The sequence below is a fragment of the Carya illinoinensis genome, chromosome 8 (assembly GCF_018687715.1).
Source record: "Carya illinoinensis cultivar Pawnee chromosome 8, C.illinoinensisPawnee_v1, whole genome shotgun sequence".
NCBI lineage: Eukaryota > Viridiplantae > Streptophyta > Magnoliopsida > Fagales > Juglandaceae > Carya > Carya illinoinensis.
This window is the reverse complement of record NC_056759.1, coordinates 14,467,719-14,473,718: the sequence shown is the minus strand read 5'-3', so window position 1 is coordinate 14,473,718 and position 6,000 is coordinate 14,467,719.

Sequence of the window (6,000 nt, the reverse complement as noted above, 5' to 3'; positions counted from 1 at the left end):
GGATGCGGCTCCGCCGGAGTTCTGAGTTAAAGTTTAAGCTTTGTTGTTTGGTTTAAAACTATATTTGTGCTTTCTAATATTTTATTATGTATGTTTTGAACAGCTTTGTATTAAACTAAGAAAAATTCTGGTACTTAGTTATTGACTTTGCTATCCGCTGCGTGTTTCTCGTGCACATTCATTGCTTATACACACACTTGGCACACGTCGATAGGGTAGTGACCCGTGATGTCATCATCCAGACGTCTTGTTTTTCCGTGTCCGTGCGTGGAGATTTGGGGGCGTCTCATGTTATGTCATATGCCATCTGGCCATCAAACACTTGGCAATTTGAATGTTAATATTTAGAAAGGTGTTTATAATTTTCAAAGTGTTCAATAAAGTCTGATAAAGAAAAATAAGGATGAAATTGAGAACATGATGTCTTGAAAAGAAAATAACTCTGATTAAGAAAAAAAAAAGAATAATATAAGTACAATCTACAAAGAATGAATTAACAAACCATTGGTATATATATCAAACTATTAATGTGAGGCCAAAGTAGATTGAGACTGAGCTTCTTTTCCAAAATTTGTCTCTACAACAATTAAAATCAAAATTGATTTTTATTAATAAATATAAAACAATGTAGAACAAAGGAATGATTTAAGAGCAATTACTGCTCCTATTGTGATCAACTTGGTCCTCATCCTCGTAATATAATACAACGTCAATTTAGTTGAAGTCCACCACATCCTAAACTTGAATTGGCTATCAAATTCTGAGTGCACATCAAGCCCTCCACTATGCTAGGATACAATAGACTTTTAAATTGGTGCAATATGCACCACTGGTGGTAAAAGTGGACTATGAGATTGTGATAGAAAAAAAGATGGTCAAAACACTACAAACTATCGTTGCTACATAGTTGAATGTAGATTATACTATACATATACTAGTATACTATATATAGTATGTTTACATAGTATATATACTTTATATATACTACATAGTATTTTGACATTCGTTCTTTATAATAATATAAATAATCTTCTGTATTACAATTTTAAAATATATGAATTTGGATAGTTGAATGAGATTTATAATAATTTGATAAATGTTTAGTATATATAGAGAATACTTATATTTATAATATACTAAAACATATATTATATAGCTTTAGTTTCTATAATAAGTTAATTAATTTATGTAGATTAATAGAATCAAGTACATAAATTAATGAAATTTATGTTCTGCTGTTCAAATATAACTATATTGTCAAAAACTATAAAGTATATTCGAATGCAAATATAACATTTGAACAATTAATCACGTAACGTTTGAATATTATATAATCTATTTAAACACAAACTGATGTGAATAGATACTCTGTTGGTACACATCATTCAAATTTCAAATTTCTCTTTCTCACACCCATTAGAATACTAAATCTCCACTCACCACCATCACCATCGCACAGTTTCCTAGCTGCCAAAAGGTATTGTTTCTCATTTATTTAATATAGCTAATTCTTTGAATTCCTTTTGAATGGATTTTGAATTCCTGTTTGTGGATCCGAACACCCTTTTTTTCGGCCACTACACATGGTGGATGGCCATGTGAATGAAGAAGTAAACTCATTCCCATTAATCGCAAAGATTGATGGCTTTTAATTTTAGAATTTCAGGAACGAGTTGACTCGGACTGGGTTTGGAATACCGAGCTCTACTTTATTTCTCCAATTTAATCTCCGCACAATGAATTGAGCGGACCTCTTGCTTCTTTCCTGCATCGAGTTCCCTAACCTCTATCTCCCTCTCTCTCTCTCTAGCCAAATCTGCAACCTCCTTTTGATAAAACTTGAATTGACAGGTCATTGTGGAAGCGGATTTTGTTTTATTTATTGATTGAGTTTATAACATCTTTCTTTTTTAATTATTTGCATAATTTGCTAACGGTTTATCTCAAGTTCTCTTGGATAATTGCAACTTATTATATTTGATTGTCTCTATATTATTTTTGGCATATATAATTTATAGGCTATATATTAGACGGCTCATATAACCCATAATAATAAATATTTTTTGGCTATTCATTGTCATACTATGGACATGCTTATTATAAAGTAATCTTTGTCGCAATGAAGTGTTCTTAAATTAATTATTTGATATAGCACAGAATGGAGGGAGGAAGTGGTTCGAATAATGAGCCCCAGGTGAAGTCCAACAATGCAACCGAAGGTGCATCAAGTAGTAACCAATATCCAATGTGAAATGGATACCAAGATTGGAGAAGGCCTGATAACATACATTGGAATCGTATAGCCATTCTATTGGCTATTGCAGAAGAGGTGGAATCTATAAGGCCAATGGTTGAGCGAATGCCGCAGCATAACATTGGCTTATGCGGATAAGACTATATAGTCATAATCTTCAATGGACATCCCAAAAATTGTAGAAACATGTTCCGGATAGAAGTTTATGCATTCTAACTATTATGCAATACATTAGACATGGATACCATTCTGGAATCGACAAAAAGTGGTTTCCATGGAGAAGGTCGTTACAATGTTTACATTCACTGTTAGACATGGGACAGTTCAGCCAGTCACAGGCGACCAGTTTTAACATTTGAGTAAAATCGTTAATCGACATATTTACGTAGTGTTGTGAGCACTATATCACCTTGCACTTTAGGTGATTGCACCTACACATATCGCTGGGGTTGCGCCTTATATTGAAGGTAATCCCAAACATTATCCATGGTTTGAGGTAACAATTTCTTACTCTAAGTTAAGGAATGTGATATGCGGTTGACACTTTATAATGTGGTTGGTCTAATATATTAAAAATTTGAGAAATCGTAATTTTATTATATGATTGCATAAATGTTATGGTGCAATCAATAGGACTTATATCGATGCATGGAAACTCGCCAAGGCAACTAATGCGTATATATCTTGGCATCAATGAGTTAGCCAAAATATACTGGCAGCCTGTGATTTTGATATGAAATTCACGTTCATATAAGCTAGGTGGGAGGGCACTGCCCATGATGCGCGCATATTTATGGATGCATTGAGTCGTCTAGGGATCAATTTTCCATGGCCTCCTGAGGGTAAATATTATTTATTAATTAATTTCTAAACAAACAGTTTTTCGTAAATATTTTTGATGTGTTTAATATTTTTAATGTTATTATTACTTAGTAGATTCCACATTTATGTGTACTGAGGGATTTATGCCCCCATATCTTAAGGTGCGGTATCATAGGTCTGAACGTCACGGCAACCGTTCATTTCATAGATATAAAGATTATTTCAATTGTCGGCTTTTTTCCTTTGGAATATTATTGAGTGGACTTTCGATGTGTTAAAATAATGATTTCAAATTTTACAATCAATGAACCCATATAAGTCAATAAGGCAACAATATATTGTTGTAGTATGTTGTGTCATACACAACATTATTCGTACAATTACATCTGATGATCGCATTTTCCGTTGTTTTACCAACTCGAGTCATTATGAAGGCCAAATAAATGTAAATTACCCGAATCTTCTATTGCTTACTCTTGACATGTCATCTGCAGTGGCACAAACCATGGCTGCAACTAGAGAATCTATCACACAACCTATGTGGGCACAAAGGAGTGCGAATTGATAGTTGTAATATTTTGTATCATATTGTGTAACCATTTTTGTACTTGTCAAACATGTTTTGAAAATTGGAAACTTTCTGTCGTTATATATAAGTATTTTTTATCAGCGAATTTGTTAAATGAGAAATGCAACTGATGTTGAAATTGGGTGAAAATTTATGTAGAAGATTGAATATTGGTTTTTATCTCTTTTATAAGCACACTGGCAATTAAAAAAAATTGATAATGGGTGAAGCATGAGAATATCATCTTCATAATTGAAATAAAATGATTTTTTTTACAAGTTTGGAATTAAATAATTTCCATTCTTGAAGAATTTTAAATGAACAACTTGTTGGCATAATTTGAAAATTTTTAATTAAATAAGTATTGATGTGGTAAAAAATATTTATTACGATAAAATATTTATTATTATTTACATATTTTTAATTAATAAAATTTTGGAGAGAAAAAATGGTAAAATAACTCAACTAGTTGTGATCATAATATATAGCCAAAGTTGGGAACAAAATGGGGACATGAGAATATTGTAGGAATAATTAGTTGGTATTATATATATTTTTACCAATTTTGATTTAAATAAATTTCTCTAAAAAAAGCTTGTAAAAAATTAATTTTTAAAGGTGTTGAGAATCATTTAGCATAATAATTATGTTTATAAATACAACATATAAATAAAATTAATATTTCACCATCATTATTAAAATTAATCATTGATGAGATCCACACTTTTTTTCAACTTCCTACTCAAAAGTCAACAACAAGTCAACATACTTCATACATCCAAACACATTAAACTAATCTCAATGGGAATGCAGAAACCCACTCAATCTCTACTCACAACTATTCACAACTATTCTCAACTTTTTTCAATACCCAAACGTAACCTTGGCCATTGATTTCTTCTCGAGTCTCTCGTTCAAATATCTGCTCTAAACGTTTGAATGCTTAAAGTTGTCAAACACTATTTTTTAACGTTCGAACACTAGATAGTAGAGTTAGTTCATTACTTAAGGTTTAAATATTAGTTCAACATAGCTCTATCCATTCGGACCATGTCGGTTGGCTCAGACCATGTCGGTTGTCCATTCAAACATATAAACAAAAGTGTTCTAGTTACGCTTTGTTTACATACTACTTGTTGTTTTAACAAAATTTGCATTCGTTCGAACACCAACCTAAATATGTGTTCAACTTTCCACTTTTGTTTATATACTGCTTGTTGTTCAAATGAAATTTACATTTACTCGAACAACAACTCGAATACGTAGTTCAACTTACGTTTTGTTTACATACCGCTTGTTGTATAAATTTCATTCGAACAACAACCCATATATCGATTCTAATAACACTTCACATATAGTCTTTTGTTCGAACGACATTCATGTTTGTTTGAACACACATCAAAATACATAACCTACTTAAAATACCAATGTATCGGAATGCTTCAACTATTTATAAATCTTAACGATCATTTTTTTTAGTTCTCAAACTTTATACATCACGTCTACTTCTAGGTCAAAACCTAGATCATCAGAGGGAACATCGTTGATTGCACTGAACTGGCCTCCAAGGTCAATACTTACTGAGATGGTCATTAAGCTTAATGACTTCAACGACATCATTTGGGAGAGTAGGACCTTGGAGTCTATATTCACTGACAAGGAATGAGGTCCCATCTCTAACCAATCAGGGATTGCCTATCCTAACCTAGTGTACGAATTCTATCAGGTAGTCAATGAGACGGATGTTGCAAATGAGGCATTCACCTTCACTATACAGATGTGAGATTTACGTTCCTATCCGACAAGATAACTGTATTGGAAGCGGTTGAGCAAAAGGATAGAACTGAGGAGCTCATGAAGCAGATTGTCCCAAAGGATGAGCTTTCTAATGAGAAGGTATGTTGGTTGATGGTCGAGGATTCAGCTCCTCCTTATCATGGTGGCAAGGTCATTCGGCAGGTTGACTGCACAATATTTTTTTAATGTTGGCACTGATCGCCGCATATAACATAGACCCAAGGAAGCCTATGACGAATTTTAACATCTATTAGTCTAGATTCATCTTGCAATTGGTGAAAGGCTATCCGATTTATCTACCTCTATATTACCTATCCCAAATAAGAGATGAGTCTCGATACTTGTCCGGAAGTAGTCTGCCATTTGTGCTAATGAACTCTAGACTACTTCTGCTTGCAAGTGTAGTGCTAACTCTGGCTAAGCATTAGTAATCACAAATCGCACCAATTAATATCGTCACTTTCGACAAAAACACGTGCCACCTCCATAGTAAGTAGATGTTAGAGCCTAGCCACGAGTACTCCACCATTAGGGAGACCTACTACCCCAACCATAACAA